The following is a 27,287-nucleotide window of genomic DNA, read 5'->3' on the forward strand; positions in this document are numbered from 1 at the left end:
AGGGTCTCTGGTGCTGCTTGGGTCAATTAAATCAGGGGAGGATCTCTGGTGCTGCCTGGGTCAACTGAATCAGGGGAGGGTCTCTGGTGGTCCCTGGGTCAAGGGAGACACTGAGAGAGAAACAGAGCAGGCAAAGAGAGGCAGGAGAGAGCAGGGGACACAAACACCATCAGTTGAGAAGGCAGCACTCTGCAAACAGAACTGCAACGGACTGAATATGAACAGGAAAGAAATCAGTACGTCTGACAGTTTTATTTGCTATCAAATACATCCCACACACCCAGCCCCACACAATCCTCTTCCCACCACTCCAAATTGGGATCCCACATCTCCCAGTCTCCTCCCAAGCCCATCTCACTCTGGAAGCTATGGAATCGAGTAAATTTGCTATGGGATTGGGTTTTTCTGAGGTGGGTTTGAGCATTTCTGGGATGGGATTGAGCTATTTTCACTGGGATTTGAGTGGTTTTGAAGTGAGAGATCCATCCCTCTTGGCTGTTGGAGTGCAAAGAGATTGAGAAGAAGAAAAAATTAAGGTGAAACGAAAAGTAGAAGCAGACAGGTGTGTTGCCAACATGGATCACAGCGAATGTGAGTGACCAGGGCTGTTCCCAAAGTGCCTCCTCCAGTGGGGGATGGAGCTGGAGCAGCACACAAAGCTCTTCCCACACTCGGGGCAACTCACAGGGCTTCCCTTAGTGGCGCCTCCGTTGGTGTCGGGTCAAGGTAGAGTTCCTGGAGAAGCTCTTCCCACACTGGGGACACTCATAGGGCCTCTCCCCAGTGTGGATGCGCCGGTGCCTGACGAGCGTGCAGTTGCGCTGGAATCCCTTCCCACAGTCAGGGCAGCGGAAGGGCCTCTCCTCTGTGTGCTTGCGCTGGTGCAGGAGGAGATTGGAGCTGGTCTGAAACCTCTTGCTGCATTTATCACATTCGTAGAGCCTCTCCCCAGTGTGGATGCGGCGGTGCTTGACAAGGGTAGAGCTGTCCTTGAATCCCTTCCCACACTCAGGGCATTGGAAGGGCCTCTCCTCTCTGTGAATGTGATAGTGCCGTAAGAGATGGGACCTGATCTTAAACCCCTTCCCACACTTGGAACACTCGTAGGGCCTCTCCCCAGTGTGGGTCCACTGGTGGTTGATGAGCTTGTACTTCCACCTGAAGCTCTTCCCACACTCCACACACGTGTGGGGCTTCTCCCCATCATGAACCTGCTCATGGAGCACCAGCTCCGAGCTCTGGCTCCATCTCCGGCCGCCTTCCTGGCACAGGCTGGCTCTTTCCCCCTCAGATCCCGGCCAGCTGCGTTTGCAGCCCCTCCTCGTGCGGCAGCTCCGCAGCTTTTCCTCCCTGTTGCCTTCCTGCGCCATGGAGCCGCTCAAAACGGCCTCTTCCACCAGGTTCTGCCGCAGGCATTTGTCCTCCCTGCTCTCCATGCTCAGCTCCTGCTCTGGGGGAGGAAGGACAAGGACAGGATGGGATTTGCCTCTGTGCCACAGGCAAGGGCAAGGAGATCCCCGCAGGGCTGTGCTGCAGCCGGGGCCGTGCTGGGCTGGGAGATGGAGCAGCACAGAGGGGAAAGGGGCACTGACTTCCTCCTCACCTGCCTCAGTGTCCTGGGACATCTTCCTCTTCCTCACAGTCCAGCAGTCCACCAGGGGGTGGCAATGGGAAATCCTGGTTTGGGAAAAACAAGGGATGAGCATGTTTGTACAGCGTCGGGGGGTAGCAAGGTCGGGACGGACGGAGACGAGAGATCTCTGAAGCCAGGTTGTGGAACTTGCGGTTTATTGCAAAGGGCCTGGGTGCAGGGCCCTGCTTGGAGCTGCCAGCCACAGCTCGGAGCAGGCCCGAGAGAACAGAGGGGTACAGAGGATGAGAGGGTGAGAGAGTAAGAGAGTAAGGTTCCCGATAGAATACAATAAATCATCTGTGTTAAATATTCTATCTCTCACTAACCAATCTAGGGCAAGATACTAATCCTAGAGCATTTACATACAGCCTGCAGGATTCATTATGTCACCATATGTGTTATATTTTAAACCTTAAAATGCACACTTTGGACCCCTTCTGCTGAGCTAGTAGGGTCTGCTCTGACCCTTGGACCTGTCTGCAAGCAGAGGGAGTTGTTTCATCAAAAGGGGATTACTTTATATCGGGCCACACCACTGTTTTCCAGTAGTTCAGTAAGTAAGGTATCTCAAACCTTGTTTTCATTTTATCTTGCTTTTACTTTCTATATTCTCAAAATCATTTGCCAGACAACCATATTTATAAGGCTTTCCTGTTTCTTCTTCCCCAACACACCTTTAGTTTCAAGGTCCCTCTGCTCGAGTCCATCTCTACAAGTCACCAGCTACCTGGGCTCCAGAATATCTTCCAAAACCACAAAGATTCAGCCCTTTCAGCCCTGAAAAAGCTTCCCAGGAGCTCCCTGTGCCTGGTCCCTCCCCTTTGGTGTTCAGCAATTCCCCCCTGTCCCACCTGCTGGGGTCACACTTGGACTGGGGCTCCCCCTTCTCCTCGGTGCCTGGCCTGCCCAGGCTGCTGGCAGTCCCAGCAATGCCAAAAGCTCCCCCCTCTTTGCTCTCCCCATTTCGGGATGCCAGGACTCTTTGGGCTCCCGGGCTCCCTTCTCCCCTCATTCTCTGCTCGGGGCTGCAGCGGCTCCAAGGAATCCCCCCTGCCCCTCTCCAGGCTCTTGAGGCTCCTGCCAATGGTGGCGCTCCCCCCTCTCTGGGCTCCCCACTTTGGGCTCCTGGGGGACACAGGGCTCTGCTCCTCCAGGCTGCCTCTGCCGGCAGCCGCCACCGGCACCCCCGATGTCCTCCCGAGGGGCCTTTTCCGCGCAGCCTTGGACTGCTTCATTCTCCAAACATCCCCTCAAAAACCCAACTGGGAGCAACTGGGAGTGACTGGGAACATGCCAGAGGGAACTGGGCTACACTAGGAGATACTGGGACAGACTGGAATGAAAGCGAGGGTAAAAGAGAGCCACTGGAACCATGTGGAGCACAACTGGTTCATACTGGCAGGGACTGGGAGCACACTGGGCTCATCATTGGATCATACTGGGAGGGACTGGACTAATACTGGGAGTATATGAGAGCAACTGGGAACACACCCTGCACATCATCCCCCATACTGGGCCTGACTGGGAGCAACTGGGAGCACGTTGGGAGCAAATGGCATCATACTGCGACTGACTGGGTTGATCTAGAAAGCAACTGGAACCATGCTGGAGGCAGCTGGGATCATACTGGGAGAAACTGGAAACAACTGGGACCACACTGGGAGGGCTGGCATGTGACTGGGATCAAACTGGAGCTTACTGGGATCATACTGCGGTCAAAGTGAGTGACTGAGATCACAGTTTGAGCCACTGGGAACAACTGAGAGAAACTGGGATGATGCTGCAAGCAAACTGGAGGAACTGGGAAGGACAGGATGCATGCTGGAGGCAACTGGGATATACTGGGCATGACAGGGGGATCATACTGGGAGAACTGACACCTTACTGGGGCCACTGGCAGTGTCTGGAAATGACTACAGACATGCTGGGGGAACTGGGATATACTGGGAGTGTCTGTAACCATACTGGGGGGACTGGAACCACACTGGAAACAACTGGGACCATACTGGGGAGAATTGGGACCACATTGGGGGCAACTGGGAGTGAGTGGGACCATGATGGGAGGGACAGGGATCATATGGGGAGTGACTGGGATTATAGCAGAGGCAACTGGGTTTAACTGGGACCATACTGGGAGTGTTTGTAACCATAGGGGAGTGATGGAAGCACACTGGGAACAGCTGGGCCCATGCTGGGAGCAACTGGGATGACACTGGGGGCACTGGCATCAGACTGGGAGTGACTGGGAGCAACTGGGATTAGACTGCAGGTGACTGGAATCATACTGGAGTGGCTACACTCATACTGGGATTATACTGGGCATGAATGGAACCTGACTGGGGGTTACTGGGAGCTACTGGGCCCATGTTGGGAGGAAAATGTGACACACTGGGAGCAACTGTGATCGGCTGGAAGGTTCTGGAACCATGCTGAAAGGACTGAGACTATAACTGGGGGAACTGGGATCATACTGGGAGCAACTGGGGCCACCCTTTGAGCAACAGATGGAAACTGGGATTATGCTAGAGGAAACTGGGAGTAACTGGGAAAGACTGGGATCATGCTGAGGTAACTAAAACATACTGGGAGTGTCTCTAACCATACTGGAACCACACTGGGAACAGCTGGGATAATACTGGGAGCAACTGGGACTACTCTTGGGGAAACTGGGATCATAATGGGAGGAAATGGGAACATCTGGAATTATGCTGGGAACAACTGGGATCATACTGGGATCACAGTGAGAGCAGCTGAGTCGATACTGGGTTACACTGGGAACATACTGGGATTGACTGGGAGTGGTTGGTTTTGTGGATTTTAGGGGATTTGGATTTTGGGTGATTGTATTGGTATTTTGAGGGGGAGTTTTTCTGGGCATATTTGGGGGTTTATTGAAATTTTTTGTGGCTTTTTTTGAATTTCGGGGGTTTTACTGGGATTTAGTTGGGATTTTTTTGGATTCTCAGAAATTCTGGGGGTATTATTGGGATTTTTAGGAGATTTTGGGGCATTTTATTGGAATTGTGGTGGCATTTATTGGGATTCATTGCGGATTTGGGGTTTTTTGGGATTTTTGGTGGGATTTGGGGAGTTTTGTGGGGGTTTTTGGGTGTTGCCAGGATTTCCTTGGATCTTGGAGGAGATTTTGTGGGACTTTTTAAGGCTTTGGGGAAATTTTTGGGGGATTTGCAGAGTTTAATCAGGATTTTTGGCGCTATTGGGATTTCACAGGATTTTGTAGGCATTTATTGGGATTCTAGGGTGTTCTAATGGGATTTTGAGAGATTTAATTGGGATTTAGTGGGTTTTATTGGGACTTTTGGAGGTTTTAAAGATATTTTGGTGCTAATCAGCCCTTCCCCACACCCAGGGAATGCCCCAAAGCCTCCCTAAAATTCCACAAAAACCCCACAACATCCCCAAAAATTTCAAGAAAACCCTCAAAAACTCCAGAGAATCTCCAAAAATCCTAGTGGAACTCAACAAAATTTAAAAGGGCTCCCAAAAATGTCAACAAATCCCTCCCCTCCAAAAAACCCCCATAACCCCAATACAATCACCCACAATCCAAACCCCCCCCAAAACAACACAATCCCCCAAAATTACGTAACCATCTCAAAACCCAATAATTCTCCCCAAAAACCCCAATAATTCCCCACAAACTCCCCCCAAAAAAACTCCAAGCCCAAAAAAGCTCCTCCCGAAATCCCCAAAAACCCCTCTCAAAATCCCCCAAAATCCCCCCAGACTTAGTGGGGCCGTCCTGGATCAGGGGGCACCGGCCGGTGGAACAGGAGCCACTTCAGGGGGCCCTCGGAGCTTTTTGGGGAGGGGGCACCATGGGAGACCCCCAAAAACCGGGGTGGGGGGGGACCCCTGCTGTGCCCCCTCCCCCTCGAAACCCCCAGACCCCGGTTCAGGGTGGGCTTGGGACCCGCCGGGACCCCCAAATCTCCCCCGGACTCCTCCAGGAACCCCAAACCCCCCAGAGCTCCCCCAGTGTTGGCCCAGAACCACCCCGGACCCCAAAAACCTCCCCAGGACCCTCAGAACCCCCATTTCCCCCAAAATTCATCCCAGACCCACCTAAGACCTCCCCCCAAATCCATCAGACTGCCCCACATCCCCCTCAGGCCCCTCAATCTCCCCCAAACCCTATGAAATCCCCTCAGACGCCCACACATTTTTCCAGAGCCACCTCAAAACCCCCCAGATCCACTCGCAACCCCACAGTTCCTCTCACAATCCCCCAAAAGCCCCTCAGACCCTCCCAATTTCCCTCAGATCCTCCTAAACCCACCTGAGAACGCTCTAGACCTCTCAAGCTCCCCCCAAAGCTCCCGAAAGCCCCCTCATTCTGTCCAAACCCACCACACACCCCCTTGTTTCCCGTCGATGCCCCCAAAAACCACCAATTTCTCCTCAGACCCGCCCCAAACCCCCCTGCTTTCCCCGGACCCACCTCAGCTCCGCTCTCCCCTCACAATCTCCCGCCTCTGCCGCGTGAGCGGGCTACCAACAATGGCGGCGCGCCCCGCCCGGAACCAACCAATCACCGCGCTGCACGTCCTGGAAGCAACCAATCACGGCGCCGCTCCCCATCAGCAATGCCCGCCCCCCCGCCGCTCCAGCCAATCAGAGGCGACCTAGAAGCGGCGCCCCCTTCCCCGCCGCCAGGACCCGCCGGGCTCGGGACAGGAGCGGGAGGGGCCCAAGAGGGGATCGGGGGGGGGGCGGGGCGGGGCGGGGGAGGGTCCGGGGGGGTCCGGGGGGGCTTTGGGGAGGGGTCCGGGGGTTTGGGGGGCTCTGGGGAGGGGTCCTAGGGCATCGTGGGGGCACATGGGGGGCGCATATAATATGTATCTATAACAGTGGCTGCAGGGCAGGGAGAGCCGAGCTCAGGGTCCCAGGCAGACGGGGATGGTCCCTCTTTTATGGAGGTGGGTGGTAATAAGATCCCAGTGCAGTCTCACAGCAGAGGCTCGCCCTGATTTGCAGAAAAAACCCTGCAATTTGTAGAAGCTGTAAAGCCAGTATGATTGATTTCAATACTGCCGTAAGGACACAGGCACCCCAGAAAACTCCCAAGTCTATTTTACATCTTAACTTGTTGCATATGCATAAAAGACATGTGCATATGAGAGGAATGTGGGATTTGTCTTTGCAAACCAGCTGTGGGTCTGCTGCTAGATAAAACCAGCACTGAGATAAAAGAAACAATGGGAAGGATTCCAGTCATTGATAAATGGAAAAAGATATGTGTTTTTACAAATAAACTTTAGGGTTGCTGATAAATTAAATTGTATGTTGAAAGATGAAAGAAACAATGGGGGGAAACCTAAATTCCATAAGAATTGAAAATTAAAAGGGAGGGTTATACATCAGAGGGGAATCTCTGATATCAGATGTTTTGGGAAGTCTGTACCTCTCAAGTACCTCAGCCACTGGGGAAAGAGAGAAGGGAAATTGGGATAAAAAGGAGGCTGCATCCTCCAAAAATTGGAGAGACCCCAGGGGAATGCCCCATGGTCTCTCCCATTATGCAAATAAAGTCAAAAGCCCCCACTGTCTCCTTTTTGGACATAAACCTCTGATGTTTGTGGATTCATTTTCCTGGCACACATGTATTAAACTGTCTTATAAATTCTATGAGCCTGCCACTTGTTTAGTCACTTAGTTGTAACCCAGATCCAGTTTTTCCATCTGCTTCAGCCCCAGGGTGCGGGGGGGCCCCCCTCTCCTTATCTCTCTTCAGCTTGGATGTTTGCATTCCTTTCTAGGTAGCCTTGAATCTCCTTTGTTTTCTCTGCAGGCTTTTTTGGGAGCACACAAGTTAACAGACTACAGGAGATTAAACAGCAGACTTCAGCTAAATCTAAAATTGGTTTCTACCCCGAGTTAAATTTCTAACCCACAGCTGGAGAAGCAGCTCTGGGCTGGGCTTAGGAGAAACTCCCAGATAAGTGCAGCCAGGTGCCCTCCTCCCTGAGCTTGGTCACATCTTTTGTTTTCTGAAGTATCCAGTTCTTAGTGTTTACTAGCAATTCTCTAAGTAAACAGGAACAAAAGGACCCCCCAATATAACTTTGCACCCTAAAAATTCTGCTCTGTCCAATCATTTCTTCTGGTGGCATCGAGCATAGCTGGATGATCCTTGGAGGTCCTTTCCAACCTAAATAATTTCCATCTTTATGCCATCAAAACACCCAAAATGGAGGTAAAAATAAAGAAATTAAACAAAGAAAACTAAAGCTGCACCACTTCACTGGGATTTGGAGGTGAATTTGGGGTTCAGAGGAATACCCAGGAGGATGTGGGTGTTGTAGGGCTGCGGGGCCACAATCTCGTAGCTGTGCTGGCAGAGTTTGTCCCCCTGAGCCCGTCTGTTCTCCAGGAATTCTGGTTCTGTCCCAGTCCCTGGCCTGGCTCTCTCCGTTTGGGGTGTCTCCCCAAAGTGCCCAAATCGCTGCTGAAGTGCCTGGGCTGCTCCTGGCAGGGGATGTTGCTGCCCACCAACCTCTCCTGGTCAGTGCCAGGGGGTGGGAGGGGGTTTGGGGGTCCTGGGGGAATGGGGAGAGGCTTCTGTGGCTCTTGGGGTGTTTGTGGTGCTGGGAGGGGTTTGAGGGGCTTTTGTGGCAGACTGTGAGGGGGGTTTGGGGTCCTGGCTGGGCTGTGTGGCTTGCAGAGAATTTGGGTGGGTTTGGGGGGAGATGGGAAGGGGGTTTGGTGGCTCTTAGGACCATTTACATTGCAGGGAGTGTCACGGACATATTTTCTAAAAAATCCTTTTGCTAGGAGTTTTCTCCTGAGGACCTGAGAAGCCTCAGAAAAGAAATGTAAACAATAACTCTGTGATAGCTGTGGAATGTGGTCTGGAGATGGTTTACCAACAGGTGCATCTTTGATTGGTCTCATGTGGTTGTTTTCAATTAATGACCAATCATAGGTCCAGCTGTGTCAGGACTCTGAGCAGTCACAAGATTTTATTCCTTTCTTTGCTAGCCTTCTGATGTCTCCTTTCTCTTTCGTTAGTGTAGTTCTAATTTATCATTTTCTTATAATATATATCATAAAATAATAAATCAGCCTTCTGAAACACGGAGTTAAGATTCTCATCTCTTCCCTCGTCCTGGGCACCCTCAAACACCACCACAGAGGGAGTGCTTTGGGGGAGTCCTGGCCAGGAGCTGTGGGGTGGTTTGGGGCGTCTGGGAGGGGTTTTAGGGCAGATGTGACCCCCCAAAGCAGCCACCAGACCCCACCCACAAGATGCTGCCAGGGCTCTGTGGCTCCATGTTGGGGTTCATCCTCCTGGTGCTGCAGCAGAAGGTGAGGGGGAGTCCCCAGGGGCTGTGTGTGTCCCCCCCATGCCGGTGTCACCCCCTTGTCCCTCCCCACAGGGCTCCTGCTCCAGCTCCTTCTCCCCAGAGGGAATTTGGGGAGGGGGCACAGCCCCCATCAGGTGATGACCCCAGCCCAGCCCCTTTGCTCAGCATCAGGCTGGGCTCAGGGCCGATGGGAAGCAGATCCTGCAGCTGGGACAGTGTCACTGTGATGTTTTCTGAAAAAACCCTTTGCCAGTGTGAAAAACGCCAATCACTTTTTTTTTTAAATTTTACACGTTTAATAGTAATAAAATGGTTATAAAAATAGTAATATAATTGGAGTGATAATAATTTGGACCATTTGAATTAGGACAATATGAGACAATAGAGACAAAGAGTTATGGATGTCCGAGTACATTTTCCTGGGGAGCAGGAGACTGAAAGAGGACCCATGTTAACAAAGGATTAACCCTTAAAAACAGCAGCCTGTTGCATATTCATACACCTCATCCATGATGCATAAATTCCATTCAAATACAGGATTCTGTCTGGTCAGTGACACCTTCTTCCTCTGAATCCTAACAGGGCCTTCGAGGCTGGAAGGAGTTAATTTTTTTGATAAGAGGGCAATAAATTCTTTTTCTCTGAACGATTTTGGTATCCTGTGGCTGCTATCTCACAGTGAGTCCTTTCTTTAAAAAAAGAATCCTACGTAGCATAGTTTCTATTTTAACATTTTTTATAACCTAAAACTATATTTAACACAGTACTTAAGAGAATTAATACAGCATTGTTTTCTAACACAAGACATATAATATTCATTTCAATATTTGCTAAAAGCCAATCATAAAATACACATTTTTCACATGCAGGCAAAGCCAGCGAGACAGCAGAGAAAGCGAGAGAGCAGAGCAAGCGACGCAACGAATGTACCGAGAGCAAGAGAGCAAGTTTGAACAGAACTCGCAAAGGGCAAAACCAGCTCAAACCAGGTTAGACTGGAAAAAAAGGAGCACCAGGCATGGGCTGATGATCCGGGTAAAAAGTTCCAACATGAGGGGGACGACAGAAGCCTTCATCAAAAGAGCACCAGAAGACTGATAAGCAACAAAGGGGGAACTGACGCAGGCACTGAGGCCACACACGGTTGTAAAGATGGGACACAGCTTTATGCAAATGTGAGTATGCAAATGAAGTGTTACAATTGTGACTTTTAAAATATAACTAAAGGCTAAAGGAGATCAAATGGGTGACACCGTGGAATATCATGGAACCAAGTATGAATTGTTCCAGGACCCAGGAGACCATGGTGACACCGTGGTGGAATCTCATGGAACCAAGTGCCCATGAGTTTCATGGCTCAGCCTCATAGAACACTGGAGACCATTGTGTCCGACTGGGAACACATGGAACAAAGGCTCCTTAGTGACACAGCAGGGCCTCATGGTATAAAAGAGATCATCCTGATGGAATGGAAACTCATGGATTCAAGGGTCCACTCTTTTGCTGTGTGGCCTCAGGGAATGCTGGAGACCATTGTGGCACCATGGAAACGAATGGCACAAAGGCTCCACTGTGACCCAGCAGGGCCTCATGGAACCAAGGACACCCCATGATACAATGGATCTCATGGAACCAAGGTCCAGTTGTGACAAAGTTGGGCCTTATGCAACCAAGGACATGGCCATGATTCAATGCAATCTCTAGGATCCAAGGATCAATTGTCAGCACCTCAGGGTCTCATGAAACCAAGCAGAACATTTTGACACAGTGGAATCTCATGAGAGCAAGGCTCTGCTTTGATCAAGTGGGGCCTCATGGGACACAGGTGCCACTGGGACATTGTCAGGCCTAGTAGGAACAAGACACCACTGTGGAAGACCAAGACCTCATGGGACCTAGGAGAGCACTGTGACACAATGGAACCTGATGGAACCAAGGGCCCATTGTGACACGGCAGGGTCTCATGGAACCCCTGTGCCACTGGGGCATTGCCAAGGCTCCTGCAAGCAAGGTTGCACTGTGACAAAGGCAGGCCTCGTGGCACCCAGGAGACCATTGTGGGTCATTGGAATCTCATGGAACCAAGGCCCCATTGTGACAAAGCACGGCCTCATGGAAGGCCAGTGCCATGGGGACATCTCCAGCCTTGGTGGAAGCAAGTGTCCATTGTGACACAGCACAGCCTCACATCACAGGAGAGCAGAGGGATGCCATGGAATCTTGGGGAACCAAGTGTCAATTCTAAACACAGTGAGGACTCATGGAACCCAGGAGACCATTGTGACACTGCCCTTTGTCACAATGGGGCCGTGCTTGTATGAGAATCCATGGGCCCACAATGTTCTCCTGGGTTCCAGGAGGCCCTGCGATGTCACAATGGCCCCTTGCTCCCACAAGCCACGGCATGGTTCCTGTTGCCCCTGGGTTGTGGGAGGCCATGCTGCATTCACAACTGACACTTGCTTCCATGAGATTCCATTGCGTCACAGTGGTCCCCATGTTTCCATGAGGTTCTGCTGTGTCACAGTGGACACTGGGTTCCACAAGAGCTGGCAATGTCCCAGTGGCACCTGTGTCCTGTGGGCCCCACTTTGCCAAAGCAGAGCCTTGGCTCCATGAGATTCCAGGCTGTCCCAGTGCTCTGCTGAGTTCCATGAGGCTGTGCTGTGTCACAATGGACACTGAGTTCCACCTGCCCTGGCAATGTCCAAGTGGCACCTGGCTTCCATGAGGCCCTGTTGTGTTTGCAGGTGACACTTGGTTCCCCAAGATGTCATTGTCACACCGCTCTCCTGGGCGCCCTGAGGCCTTGCTGTGCAATAATGGAGCCTTGTTCCTACCAGACCTGCAATGTCCCAGTGGCCCCTGTGTCCCATCAGGCCCCACTTGGTCACAGCATGGCCTTCGCTTAACAACTGACCCTTGTTTCCTTGAGATTCCATTTGTGAAAAACACGTTTACTCTCCTGTGAAAATGTACAAAGTTTAATAAAGGACAATGGGAGACCAGGCCCATGGAGCAAAGGTTATTACGGCCAGGTGCATCTTGGCACTCAGCCAGGAGCACCCTGTTACCTTCGGGGATCCCCCTGAAATACCTTTCCCTTATATCAGCCTTTTGCATATTCATAGACCATCATGCATATCCATAAACTACTTTACATATTCCAGGAACGATTTTACATGGCCCCTCCTTGGGTCTGCCTTTTCAGAGCATGTGTGTTTCTTGGCTGTGGTTTTGGCTCCTTCTCTTTATCACCTCCAGGTTTGGGCCTTGGTCCACTCTGCCTTCAGACTGTGAGTGCTGAGAGTCAACAGATCTGTACAGGTGTCCTCATCCTGTGTGCATTGGATGTTATCCCATCCAAGCAGGCAGTTTAACACAAGCACACCCCTATCAGCTATTTCACTACTATGTATAAGCTCAATTAACAACAGAAATAAAAACTATATCTTTACAACAAAGTTACTGTAACATAACACATACAAAATCCATTTTAATATTTGCAAAAAGCCAATTTTATGATGTTTATCTCTAACAGGGTGAAGGAACCCTGGCCCAGGCTCTGGCCCTGCGGGACACGCGGACGCTGCCGGGGGGTCCCTGTCCCCCTGTGCCACCCCCAGGGCCCCGTCCCCCTGTCCCCGTGTCAGGCTCTGGGGTCGATCTCGTGGAACATCCTCTGGGGGAGGCTGTGGGGCCGGAGGCAGGGGGACCCAGGGGGAAAGGGGACCCCGCTGTCCACAAGCAGGGTTGGGCTGCTGGGGGGAGCTGTGAGGGGGGCCGGGACAGAGTGACCTCCCCAGTGACCTCACACAGCCCCTGTGATGTCATACTGCCCATGCGATGTGACACTGTCCCTGTGATGCCACACTGCCATCTGTGATGTCACACAGTCCCTCTGATGTCACACACCCCCTGTTTTGTCAAACAGATCTTCTGATGTCACACAGCCACCAGTGATGTCACAGAACCACTCTGTTATGTCACACAGCCTCTATATGAAGTTATTCAGCTGCTGTGTGATGTCACAGAGCAGATGTCACAGGCTTCTCTGTGATGTAACAGCCTTCTCTGTGACATCACATAGCTGCTTTGTGATATCATATTCGATGTCACAACCCACATTGTGATGTCACAGACCAACCTTCTATGATGTCACAGCTAGCTCTCTGATGTCACAACCCCCTCAGTGCTGTCACAGAGCCCACTCTGTGCTGTCACACAGCCCCTTGCTGACATCACAGCTGCTCTGTGCTTCTCTGACACAGCCCCAGAGGTGCTGCTGTGACACAGCCCCCTCGGGGACATCCCACAGCCCCTGCCAGTGCTGAGCCCCTGTGAGCTCTGTCTGTACCCTGCTGGTGTCCCTGAGGGGCCCTGGCAGCGTCCCAGCCCTGCTGGGCTGTGCACAGGAGCTGTTCCTGGCCAGAGCTGTCTCTCTGCAGCACTGTCCTTGCCAGGAGCTGCCTCTGTGCCAGGAGCCCAGCCCAGCTCAGCAGCACAGACACAGCACAGGGACTTAATGACCCTCTGGGGCTTTGCTGCTCTTTGCATCAGACCCAGTCCCTCAGAGTGTGCTCAAAGAACTTCTCAAAAGCTCAAAGTGAGACTGAAATACTAAAGTTTCTTGTACTTTAAAGAGATTCCTGTGAGGGACAGGACTGAGAAAGTGTCCCCAGGTTCCAGTTGGAGCAGGACACTGGAGGCAATGATGGCAGCTGGGGACAATCAAGGCAAAGGAGTCTCTGGTGCTGAGAACACCTGGATGTGTTTGAGGAATGCAAAGGGCCAAGGCCTGAGCCCCAGACCCTGGCCAGGCAGATCCTCTCCCTCCCTCCTTGCTCAGGGTTCTTCCCGGGATGGGCACTGGCATGTGGGCATGTGCAATGCCAGGAGCATGGGGCGGCCCCTGCCAGGCTGCTGAGCAGGGACAAGGAGGCAATGAGGCCCCAACCCTGCAAGGGTCACTTGTCCCCTCCTCGTGGCCTCAGGCCCAGGCCCAGCAGCCATGGCCAAAGTGCTGCCCATGTTGGCTCTGGCAGGGCTGTCTCGCAGCTGCTGCCCATCCCTGTGCCCTGTGCAGCCCAGGCTGTCCCACGGTGTCCCTGCCCTGCGCCTCTGTCCCTGCAGGCTGTCGGCATCCCCCGGCTGCCCCACCTGGCTGGGCCCTTCCTTTGCTGACAGCTCTGCCTCCTGCCTGCCCCTGTCTGCCCACACAGAGCCTTGGGCTGCTCCAGGCTCCTGCTGGGGACGTGCTGCACCACAGCCCTGCCCTGCCAGGGAAATTCCTTTCTCCTGGTGCAAGTCTGGGCCTCCTCAGCTGCACTTGGCATTAATTCTTTCTCTCTCTGGCTGTTTTCCACCTATGTCAAAAGAATCCACCATCCCTGAAATCACTCTTTAAACACTCTCATAGCTCTGCTCCACTGTGCTCAGTCTCCACCCCACTGAGCACAGAGCTCCTTTGTCCCTATACAGTGCTCATGTGCCCAAGGCCTCCAAACCCCTCCTTGGGACAGCTCTGGGCCCTCTCCAAGGTGTTTCCAAATGAAAACATTCGGCTCATAGTCTAAGAAAATCACCAGAGGACAGAGCCAGCCTGACCTGTCTGTCCTGGCTATTTTGTCTGGGAGCAATCCTTAGACATACAGAATTTGGGTGGCCAAATTCTAATTTTAGCCATGGTCCCTGGACAAGAAGGCTGGTTCTTTTCCATAGGAATGAAGGAACAGAGCCCCAGTGTTTCCAGGACAGATGAGAGGTGACCATCAGAGGCCAAGGCTAGCCCGAGCTGGCAGGTTTTGTTTTGTGAGATACCATTGCAAATAGGAATTTTTTTAGGGAGAGTACCAATTTTGGCAATGGGAATCTGAAAAGTCAGAGAGTTCCATAGCAAGGAAAGCATGGAGCCCCAGTGCTCCAGGAGCTGATGAGAGTCAGCCCTTAACATCCCAAGATCAGCCAGAGCTGTCAGGTGGCCCCTGGGAGGCCAAGCCAGCCAGAGCTGTTCCATGTTCCCTGGGTTCCATGGGGCCCCACAGTGTACCAGTGGTCCCTTGTGTCCACGAGACCCTGACGTGTGATAATGCCCCCATGGTGACACAAGGCCCTGAAGGGTCACAATGATCTCCAAGGCTCCATCAGGCCCCACAGAGCCGTAATGGTCTCTGGGTCCATGGAGCCCCTCTGTATCACAAAGGCCCCTTGGTCCCATTGGCTCCAGTGGTGCCACAATGATAGCCTTGGTTCCAGGGGCTCCTGTGGTGCCACAATGATTCCCTTGGTTCCTTGGGCTCCAGTGGGGCCACAATGATCCCCTTGTTTCCTTGGGCTCCAGGGGTGCCACAATGATCCCCTTGGTTCCATGGGCTCCAGTGGGGCCACCATGACCCCCTTGGTTCCATGAGGTCCCCACAGTGTCCCAGGGATCTCCATGGGAAGGAAAGAACCCAGCTCCAGTGTTGCAGGGGCAGCCACCAAAGGCCAAGGCCAGCCAGCCTTGACAGTACTGGCAGCTTTTGCCTGGGAGCAACCCTTGGATATTCAAAATTTCAGAGGTGGAATTCCAATTTCAGACATGGACACTGGGGGAGAAGGATGGCTCTTTTCCATAGGAAGGAAAGCACAGAACACCGGTGGTGTTTCAGGGGCAGATGAATGGGGGCCATCAGAGGCCTAGGCCAGGCAGACCTCTCTGTCCTGGCAGTTTTTGTCTGAAAGCAACCCTTTGATATCGGGAATTTGGGAGGTCGAACCCCAGTTTTGGCTGTTTCTGCATGGATAAGGATGGCTCTTTTCCATAGGAAGGAAAGCACACAGCCCCAGTGTTTGGACAGCAGGGGAGAGGCACCCTCAGGAGGCCAAGGGCAGCCATACCTGTCTGTTTTGGCAGCTTTCACTTGGGAGCAATCCTTGCATGTACGGAGTTTTGAACATGGAATCCCAATTTTGGCCATGGTCAAGATGGGTGTTTTTTTCCCATAGGAAAGTAAAACACAAAGTCCAAGTGTTTTGGAAGAAGATGAGAGTTGGCCACCCTCAGCCAGACCTGTCTCTCCTGGCACCTTTTGTCGAGGGGCTTTCCTTGGACACTGGGCATTTTAGAGGTGGAATCTCAGTTTTGGCTGTGGGTGCCTGGACAAGAAGAAGATTTCTTTTCATTAGGAAGGAAAGCAGAGAGCCCCAGTGTTTCAGAGGTAGATGAGGACCAGCCCTCAGCAAGCCAAGGCCAGCCAGACTTGTCAGTCCTGGCAGCTATTGTCTGGGAGCTATCCTTGGATATAGGGAATTCCGGAGGCAGTGTCCCAGTTTTGGCCATGAGTCCCTGGTCGAGATGGACTTTTTTTCCCCATAGGAAAGAAAAGCACATGGTCCCAAGGTTTCAAAGGCAGATGAGAGGTGGCCCCAGGTAGCCAAGGTAGCCAGATCTGTCTCTCCTGGCAGATTTCATCTGGGAACAACAACAAAAACATGTAAGGGAATTTGGAGAAGGAATCCCAGTTTTGGCCATAGGGCCCTGGAGGAGGACCAGGACAGTTCTCTCCCATAGGAAGGAGAGCCCAGAGCCCCAGTGCTCCAGGAGCAAATGAGGAGCAGCCCTCGACAGCCAGACCTGTCCAGCAGCCCCCGGGAGGCCAAACCAGCCACACCTGCTCCCTGTCCCCTTTGTTCCATGGGGCCCCACAGTGTCCCAAGGGTCTCCTTGATTCCAGTGTTGCCTTCTGATATAAGGCAAGGCGACCTAGTTTCAAGGAACAGCACAGCGACCCAAACCCTCCAGGGTCACTTGGGCCAGAGAAGCACACAGACACCAATGTGGTGGATGGTCAAAGGCCTTTATTATCTCATCTCGTGGGGTTTTATAGTCTAAGGGGTCTCTCTATGTCAGAGGGGTCTGCAGTACCATCTATGGTTAGTAAGGAGTGGAAAGTTACTAGCACTACTATCGTTAGGGGGGCTGCATTCCTGGTTACATTCCTAGAGTGATGTCTTATCTTAAGTGATTATGGAAAAAGGAGTCCTGCGCTTTCCGTCACATCGTGTGATCTTCCGATCGCCTGTCCCTATCTACCACATCTCCCCCCCCTTTTTCACAAATGAATGAGGTAGTCATATACATAGGCACTGAAATGAGGTATACAGTTGTAATTCAACAAGGCAAAGGGGTTTGGTAAAGCTGAGCAAGTTTTTGCCAGGTAAGTTTAGAAAATCTTGTGACTGGCAGTGTTCCCTGGTTGAATTCACAGCAGTGAATTGCCGGCCTATGAACAGGATGTTGGCCCGTTCTAGGAGGGTCTGAACGAACGAGACCAGCTTGTTCAGCAGGCATGGTCCGAAGGTAACAGCTAAAAGTAGCATTGCCAATGAACCTATTAGGGTAGAAATTAGGGTGGTTAGCCATGGTGATTGATTGAACCAGGACTCGAACAAACCCTGTTGGTCTTCCCTGTCTTTCTGTCTCTGAGCCAGTCTGTTTCGGAGTTCCGCCATGGAGTCTGTCTCTTACGACTCCCGTGTGGTCTGCATAGAGGCAGCATTCCTCTTTCAAGGCAGCACACAGGCCTCCTTGCTGCATGAACAGGAGGTCCAGTCCTCGCCTGTTCTGCAAGACCACTTCTAAGAGTGAGGAGACTGACTTCTCTAGGAAGGAAATGGATTTCTCAATATTTTGCAGGTCCTCATGGATGGTCATTTGCATCTGGGACAGTCCTTGGTGTTGGGTCGCTAGGGTTGAGACACCCGTGGCCGTTCCGACTGCTCCCAGGCCGAGCAGCATTGCGATAGTTACAACTGTTATTATTTCTCTTTTGTGGAGCTGGCTGGGTTCCTCAAAAAGGTGGTACACTTCATCATCTGAATGGTACAGGACCCTAGGAACAATCAGAACTTGGACACAAAAGTCGTTAGAATCATTGAATTTGGGAAGGAACACACAGGGACTCACTCCAGATCGCTGGCAAACCCACATCCCAGATGCGGATGGGACTACCCACTTACTGTTTTTCCTGTTGGGCTTGACAACTTTGGTCCAGATGTTGCATTTCCACCTAGCTAGGGTTGCATTGCCAAAGCATCTGCCCTGGCCTGTGACTTGACTCAGGGTGACTCCTTTGCGAGGGTTATCCCATCTGCACTGGTGAGGGGCGTTGGCTGTGGAGTAACTGAAAGGAGTGTTTAAAGCGACTCCTTAGTAAAAGGGGGGTTTAACGTCGTAACAAAGCCAGCAGGATTCGGTTAGGTTAGGGTTGGATTCGTTCAGGGATACAAAGGTAGCTTCTAACATACGAAGGATTGGGTCTGAGTCCGACCCGGCTGAGTGGCCTATCTGAAAGGCTTCCGCATGGCCAGTCGGGATATTGGTGACCTTTGTGGGCAAGGCTTTGGGGCAGGTGATGTTTCTCCCTTTCTGTGCACTTTTAATCACTTTGTTGGGTCCGACCGCTCGGGGTGCCGATGGTTGGAGTCTGATAATTCGCACATTCACCCTCTCTTTTGACCCTTGAAGGACTACTGTCCACGTTCTGCCTATGGCCCAACTAGGGTGATCTGGCTGCAAAACCATCATGTTATAGCCAGTGCATTTCCGAATTTTAGGGATTTTATGGCAGTTTCGATGGAAACTTACCTGGAGGAAGACGGGTGTTTTGCAGCTGCTGGGTGCCCAGGTGAACTGTAAGAATTTGTCGGGCTCTTGTGGATCCCACCCAGGCCCCGATGGTCTGGCATCTGTAACTATGATTTCACAGCCCCAGTGCCCACAATGTCCCCACCCTGGGTGATTGCAGTAACTTTTTCCTGGGTTTGAAGCTGGGCACCAGTAGGATAGGTACATGTGTGTGGCATGTGGGGAATTGGGGTCTACCTTTGGTTGTCCTGGAAACAGGTCGGTAATGCGGAGCACGAAGGATGGGGTGTTCGGTGTGGTGATTTCTTTGAGCACCTTGTCACTACTAAGGTGTTGCATGACCCACCTGAATGGCCGATGGGGGTAGTAGTCTGGGCTGGCTTGCCCTCTGGCAACAAGCCCCAACAGCAAAATCACACAGAAACACTGTTGATGCTTGGGTCTCACCCATGCGGGTCTCTCGGGTGCTGTCTGGCGGCTTGGTGGTCTGTCACTTTCCTCTGGAACGGGGATGTACGCGTCACGAGGATGTCCCACGAGCATGTCCTGTAAACAGAAACTCGCAACTCTCGTCAGTCTCATTCTGCTCGTTGTGAAAGTCGGGCTTGATTGACTTAAGCGGGCACCACCTGATTTTGCCATCCTTTTTGACAGCTGCATATCCTCGCCCCGTGAGCATCAGCCTCCAGCCCCGTTCCCATTCGCCTAGCTCATTTCTAATTACAACCTGCACGCCCTCCTCTAGCGCTCGGGTGGCCTGGTGTTTTTGAACGGGACTGTTTGTTTCATCCCCCCTAGGGAATTGATTCAGTGCTAGCAAAGTGGTTGCCAGCATACGCACCTGATCTCCTGGGGGAATGTAATTGGGAAAGCCCTCTGCTTTCGCCAACACTTTTAGCTTGGTTTTCAGGGTCTGATTTGCTCTCTCAACTATGGCCTGCCCAGTACTGTTATACGGGATACCTTGCACTAATGTGATGCCCCATTTTGAGGCGAATTCTTGCACTGTTTTGGAGGTGAAATTGGAACCGTTGTCAGTTTTGACCTGCTTGGGGATACCAAGCCAAGCCATGGCTGTCAGCCAGTGCTGAATTGTGGCCTTGGAGTTTGTTTTGGGGTGTTGTGTGGCTATGGTCGTTCTGCTATAAGTGTCTACTGTCACTGCAAGCCATGCTCGGGGCTTCAGCAGTTGACACCAGGTGAAGTCCGACTGCCAGATCTCTGAAGGCTTGAGACCTCTCGGGTTGACCCCACAGGTCCATAGGGGTGACTTTTGGCAATGAGGGCAAATGGCTACCACATGTTTTGCGTCCGCTGTCGAGATTTCGCATCTCTTCGCCAGTGCTTTGGCTCCGATGTGGAGCGACTCGTGCAGTTGACGAGCTTCCTGCAACATCCATACGTCTTTTGCTGCAGCGTCCGCTTTGTTGTTGCTGGTCTGGAAATAACCTTTGGCTGGGTCATGGCTGTTGATGTGAATGACTGACACGGTGCCCTATCGCGAGGAGAGCGCTTCTTCCAGCATTAGGGCGACTGCAGATGTTGACACGCCTGGTGCTGCCATGGCTAGGCAGAGTCTTGCCACGAATATAGAGTCCGTTACAATGTTGAGGTGTTCGTCTTGGAAGAGTCCGCACGCCAAGACGACTGCTGCTGCCTCCAGCTGTTGCACTGACAGTGTGGGGTCACACGCTTTGACGTAATGCCTTTGTTCTCCTGCCTGCCAAACTGCTGTTGCAGTTGAGGTCGTGGAGGAAGCGTCTGTGAAGACCGTTGGTCCTGGCTGTGGTCGGTCCATGACCTTTGGCGGTATGTCCATGTCAACAATGGTCAGCAGCTGAGTCCAGGGTGGTCTGGAAGAATAGGAGATTTCTCCTCCGAAGCTGGTGAGAGCAAGGGCTTGGTGCTCCAATACTATGGCTGACTCCGTGGTCGGTTGCTTGCGGAAAGGAAGGTGGATTCTTGTTGGCTCGGTTCCTAGGTGTTTCAAGGCCAGTTTCCTGCCTTTCATGATGAGGTTAGCGATGCATTCGATTCCCGGGGAAAATGCATGAGCAGGTCTTCCGAGAACCACCCATTGGATTGGTCGGGACTTTTTGGAAGGTCCTTGGGCCAGTGCTCCCACTCCCCCCTTCGGTGTAAAGTGGACGTATAGGTCCAGCGGCATGGCTGGGTTCCACCTGGCAAGAGTGCCAGTGGACATCTGGCTTTCGATGAAGTTGAGGGAGCTCGTTGCTTGCAGTGTCAGCTCCTTGGGTTCGCAGGGGTGCTTTCTTTTCAGGAGGTGAAGTGTTATAGCCACCACCTGGGTGCTTTTCCATGCCCGGGACTGCCCTCCCACTCCGTTCACTGGAGGGACTTCTTTGAATTGCCAGTGCTTGGGGAAAAATCGTGCAGTCTGATCCTGTGTCCGCCCAAAACTGAAGCCCTATGACGTGTGGATCTTGACTGCCATAAAGCCAGCATGTCCCCCACACCATCAGGGGCTCCTTCCCTATTTTCATGTCCAGGGCCACCCAGGGGTCCCGCTCTGGGGTGTCCCCTGCTTGTCCTGTGGCACCCGTTCGGCTTGTGGTGGTGGGGGGTGTGCAAGTACTGCTGGCGGGGGTGCGAAACTGACTGCTCCCTGTGGGGGCATGGGGTACGGGGGTCCCCTGCCCCACTGGGGGTTGGCATAGATGGGCCGTCTCGCATTTGCAGCCGGAGGAGGCTGAGTATGGCCCTGCTGGCCCTTCCCTCTCCCGTGTCCCCGGGGCTGGGATCTACAGTCCCTAGCGAGGTGTCTTCCCGCAGCTCCAACAGATCCCTCTCGGGCGTGCTTGGAGTGCAGGTGCTGCCAGGGAAAGCTGTGCCAGCTGGGGACAGCTAGCTGAGTTGTTGCCCTTCCCCAGAAGCCTGGGCTAACGCGGTCGTCCTGCCACTCCTGCTTAGATACAATCCGCCCCGCCCCATCAAAAAGCATGCGGCTTCTTTGCGTAATATCAAAAGTGAGCAGATCATCATTGCTAAAAAGGCCATCCACAAGAGTGGATACTACAGCTGAGTTGATCCCTTTTTCTGAAATCGCATTGACAATTGCTTGCACATCTTTTGGGTTAACTGGGGTATATGCCCTTTGTTGGTTTCCCTGCGCTCCAGTGACCCTCACCGGGAAAGCGTGTATCGTGGCTGCCGGTGCCCAGTCAGCACAAGCTATTTTTATTTTTCCCCAGTCGGTGAGTTTGTGTTGTGATTGTTTCCCGATATTGCTTAAAGCTTTATTCAGTTTCGCTTGAAACCACATTAACTCTGCTCTCTCGGGTTCCGAGTCCGAGCCAGGCTCACTCAGCTCTTCCGAGCTGTCTGAGCAGCTGTTACTTAACTCTAAGCCGCAAGTTGATTGCCGGTACATTTCCGGCGCTCCGTGACGTATTGTGCAGCTTCGACCCCACTCCTCCCTTCGGGGGTGGTGCCGCTCCTGCTCCCTGGGCTTGCCCTGCCTCCCGGAGGGAGGGATCTCTCCCTTATATGGTAGTAGCGTTGGGCACGGCTCTTGATCGAATATGCGCTCTTTGTCGCTCCCCCGCGCATGCGCGCTTGCAGGGACCCGTGGCTCTAGACCGAGCATGCGCTCTGTGCTGGTCTCCCGCGCATGTGCATCTGTGACTTCTCGCACCTCCAGGGTTTCCCCACCGCGGACTCGCACGCCCCGCCCCTCCCCTGGGTCACCAGCACCATGTTTTGCCATGTGCGGCGGGGCCACCGCCCGCGTGTCCGTGCTAGCCGTTTTCTCGGCATCTCGGGCTTCTTCCACGAGTTCCCCCCAAAAGGACCGCGCGCGCTGCTCTGCCTCCTGCGTCGGATCGGCGACCGGCAGGGGAGGGACGGGTAGAGAAACCGCGGACTTCTCGGAAGGTTCCGTGGGGGGGCCAGGACCTGGCGGGCTCCGCGGGAGGGTCGGAGGGTCCCCTGGGTGTTCCAGGGGGTCCCCTGGGGGCTCCGGGGGGTCTGGGCTCGGGCTCAGGGAGAGGTGGAACGCGCCTGGCCCCCACGTATTCCCGCTTTCAATCAGATCGCTCTCAGAGGCGGTTTGCGTCGCAGCCCCCACCCTCAGCTTTGGTGTAGCTAATAAACATGTACGCGCGGCTTTCCACGTCTCCTGTTCTTCTAACGCCTTGCGTAGGGCCTCTTCTACTTTCCCCCACGCTTTGAGGCTTTTACCACTGCCTGAGGACTTAGTGTCCTCTGCTAAGGCAGCAGTGCATTTCTCCCACACTTCCAAATATAATATATCTACTGGACGTTCAATCGTCCCCAGCTCTAGGAGCCTTGCAATAGCAAGATTAAAATTCCTGAGCTCACATTTAATTCCCCATTGCTCATGAGCCTGACTTACGACCTTCGCTGTGGCTTCCATGGTCCACACGGGTCCGGGGGCATCCCCCCGCTACAGTCGGTCCTGCCGCTGCAGCCACCGTCCTCTGTCCAGGCGAATTCCCGTTCCCCGAGCCACTTCCCGGGTGTCGGCACCAGTTGTTGTCTTCTGATATAAGGCAAGGCGACCTGGTTTCGAGGAGCAGCACGGCGACCCAAAACTCTCCAGGGTCGCTCGGGCCAGAGAAGCACACAGACACCAATGTGGTGGATGGTCAAAGGCCTTTATTATCTCATCTCGTGGGGTTTTATAGTCTAAGGGGTCTCTCTATATCAGAGGGGTCTGCAGTACCATCTATGGTTAGTAAGGAGTGGAAAGTTACCAGGAGTGGAAAGTTACTAGCACTACTATCGTTAGGGGGGCTGCATTCCTGGTTACATTCCTAGAGTGATGTCTTATCTTAAGGGATTATGGAAAAAGGAGTCCTGCACTTTCCGTCACATCGTGTGATCTTCCAATCGGCTGTCCCTATCTACCACAGTTTAGAGACAGACTGTCTAACATAAGTGATAAGTATTGGAAAATGATTGTAAATAATGTACACATTGTTGATAGTATATAAAAAGTTAACACCACCCCAAGGGCAGAGACTGTGCCACAACCTGACCTGCTGGGCAGATCTCAGCAGGTCAAAGAAAAAATGTAACAGATAAGAAAAAATAAACCACCTTAAAAAGCAGAACTGACGAATCTCGACTTCTTCAGTCGCAAGGATGAGAAAAAAAAACAACTTTGCAATACTTCAGAGGTCATTTCAATCACAAAAACCCAAAACTCTCCTTCCCTGGGCACTGCCCAGCACAGCCCAGGCTGCCTCCAAGGAGAGCCCTGGGCTCTGGGAGGGACAGGATCTCCCATCCAGGGACCAGGATCAGGCCTTGGCCCTTCTGCTCCCTCAAACCAAGGATTTGCTCAGCACCAGAGTCTCCTGCCCAGTGCCTCTGCCTGCTGCAACCACAGCTCCAATCATCCCCTGGGGAGGCTCCCACAGAAAGGGCTTTCAGTGGCATCTCCCAGTGCTTCACCACGCTTTGGGTTTCTCTTCTCACTTGGATTTCTTGAGGCACTGCTGCTTTCTCCTCTCAGCATCTAAGGATCCTGGACTCAGAACAGCAAATACACCCCAGGGCTCATTCAAACAAAGAAAGGCCTCACAAGTCATTACCTTCTGTTGGGAAGGATGAAAGTTTGACAAGAAAGTCTCACAGATGTGTGAGCTTGGCAGAACGATTTTTAAATGTGGAGTCTGATGAAGGAATAGAGATGGAAGCAAGTTTTGATATAGAAGAAAAGAATTGCTGGGCCAGTCTTACTGGATAACCAAGGAGGCAAAGGGAGTGTTGTTGGAAGGGTTTTTTGGGGTTAGAGCAAAGGATAAACACACGTCAAACAAGATGTTTTTACCAAGCAGAAAGATAGCACAGGCAAACAAGACGTGTAGCAAAATAGAAAAAAGGTCTCAGAATTTTCCACTGCAAGAAAACTGAAAAACAACTTCTAGCTTAAACTGTGATGTACTGACTTTTAGTGATTGGAGAATAGTAACATCAATATGGCAATTATAGGAGTTATGATAGGCTATAGGTAAAAGTAAAGCTATAGATTGGTTCTCCTGTGTTAAGATGCTCAGCAAAGAAGAGTATATAATGCACTGTAACCAAAGCTAAAGGGTCTGCAGGCTTGTGTGCAGCTGGAGCTGACAGCTGTAGGCACAGGCTCTGTCACCCATGACCCTGGACTGCTCTAACATCTTGGATACAATAAACTGCATTTTGTAGAGACACCTGGAGTCCCACATCTCTCATTCAGGCTCTTACAGTGGCACCCATGTTTCAGCTGGCAAACTTGGACTTATTGACAGTAAGAGACCTCCTGGTGAACTCAGTAGGAAGCAGCCACAAGGATCAGGCACTGGACTGAGGGTGACTGTGGCCCAGACAGGAGTTGCTGCTGGACAGTACCTGGATCGGAGTCTCTGTGTACAGTGCCTGCTGCATAGCTGGGCAGCAGGTGAGCACCGGGAATAATGGGGCACAATAAGTCTGTTGCGCGGAGAGATGTGTATCAGCATTTAAAATCTTTAATGGCATCAAGTCCAAAAACCTTGCCTAAGCAACAGCTAAAAAAGCTTTTAAAATGGACTAGAACTCATATCCCAAATGCTGACTCTGAAGCTGTCTATACCAGAGACCTTTGGGACTCTGTGGGGGTTAAATTGTATAATGCTATCTCTCGGCATGACAAAACAGCAGCGGAACTTCTCCCCGCTTGCCGAGTCCTTGAGGAAATCTTTGTCGCGAATCTCCCGCCCCGCGCCCCTTGCCCGTTCCCATTGCACCTGAACCCTTGCAGTCGCAGCCTCGGCCTCTCCAGCCGCCAGAGAGGGGGGAAGAACAGGGGGAAGAGAACAGAAACTGCTGCTGCTCCTGCCCAGAGCCAGATCCCGAATCCTGCATCCCGCTGCCCTTGTACCTGCACCCGGGACAGGCACTGCCGGCCCAGCCTGCCCCGTGCCCGTCCCTGGCACCGCCGGCTCCGCAGCCCCAGACCCGGCTCTGGCCCCGCTGGGCTCCGACCTGCACGGCGGGGCCGGTGCGGGCTCCATCACCAAGGTGCAGGGAAATCAGAAGTTGACTCCGTTAAACCATCGGGACCTGCATCTCATCACTGGGCAGGTTGCCACCGGCAACAAAAAACGCTGAAAGAGCCAAAAAATCATCCCCCAGATCTCCTACTTCTGAAGCTAGCAAAGCTTTGGACAAAATTACTGAGGCTCTGCAAAATAGACAAGCACATTGTTATGCTCCAGATAAACCTTTTTTCCTTGCAGTTCAAGGAGAAATGCTGAGACTGCATGGCCTCATCTTCCAATGGGACTCCTCTCAAAATTATCCTTTGTTAATAAATGAATGGGTTTTTCTTTCTTACAGAGCACCAAAGACAATCTTCACACCTTTAGAAATGATTTCTCAAATTGTCATTATGGGCAGGGCAAGGCTTTTTGCCATAGTAGGTTGTGAATTTAAAATCATCTATTTACCTATGATTAAATCCTATTTTGATTGGGCCATGAAAAAGTCAGCAGATTTACTGTATGCCTTGTTAGATTTTCCAGGTGTTTGCTCTATTCATTATCCAGCACACAAACTGATCAAAGCTAAATTATGCTACAAAGAGAAACCCCTTATCAGTGAAGAACCTTTAGATGCAGTTACTCTCTTCACTGATGGGTCAGGAAAAACACACAAGGCAGTAGTTACCTGGCAAAATAAAAACACTAAATCCTGGGAACAAGACATTCAAAAGGTTGAAGGTTCTCCTCAGATTGTTGAATTGGCTGCAGTTGTAAGAGCATTTCAGCTCTTCCCAGAACCTTTTAACTTAGTCACTGATTCTGCATATGTTGCTAACATTGTTAAAAGAATTGAAGGGTCTGCTTTAAAAGATGTTAGCAATGACAACTTGTGTCTTTGGCTTACCTAGCTTTATCAAATTTTGTTACACAGGACTAATCTTTACTTTGCCGCTCATATTGGAGCTCACTCTGGTCTCCCAGGATTTATGGCAGAAGGGAATGCATGAGCTGATGCACTGGCATCTGCAGCGTGTGATGAGGGAGCTGCAGGAGACAGTAAAGATTGCACCCCTGTGCTTCCTGCAGCTCCCTTGCCTGACCCTGTTGAACCGGCTAAATTGAGTCATGCCTTTGTTCACCAAAACACACAGGTGCTCAGACGAGATATTCACATCTCCCTAGAGCAAGCACAAGCCATTGTACAGGCTTGCCCTGACTGCCAGCTACCTTAACCTATCCCTTCTGCAGGAGCAACCAACCCAAGGGGGTTGGAAAGTTTGCAGAAGTGGCAAACAGATATCACAAAGTACCCTTCTTTTGGGAAATTTAAAAATATCCATGTCTCTAGTGATACATTTTCAAAAGCAGTTTTTGCGTCTGTACATACAGGAGAAACAGCTAAGCATGTTTGCCAGCATTTTTCACAAGCATTTTCCTCACTAGGTGTCCCTCAAGAAATTAAAAGTGATAATGGTCCTCCATATGCTTCACAAGAATTGGCCACATTTTTAAATTACTGGGGTGTTCACCATACATTTGGTATTCGCTACGCTCCCACAGGTCAGGTGAATGATGGAAAGAACACATCAAACTCTAAAACACATTTTAGATCAACAAAAAAAAGGGGGGTGGTAGGATACACCTCAGAGGAGGTTGAATAGGGCTTTGGATGTTTATAACTTTTTGAATAGCTCTGCAGAAGAGCCTGA

General features: G+C 51.8%; 1 pseudogene; it reads right to left on the reverse strand.

Annotated features, from left to right (window-relative positions):
• Nucleotides 1-235: 235 nt before the first annotated feature.
• Nucleotides 236-27,287, reverse strand: part of LOC131093001 (zinc finger protein 850-like) — a 364,742-nt pseudogene continuing 337,690 nt past the window's right edge.

The sequence above is a fragment of the Melospiza georgiana genome, chromosome 23 (assembly GCF_028018845.1).
Source record: "Melospiza georgiana isolate bMelGeo1 chromosome 23, bMelGeo1.pri, whole genome shotgun sequence".
In the NCBI taxonomy this organism is placed as follows: Eukaryota; Metazoa; Chordata; class Aves; order Passeriformes; family Passerellidae; genus Melospiza; species Melospiza georgiana.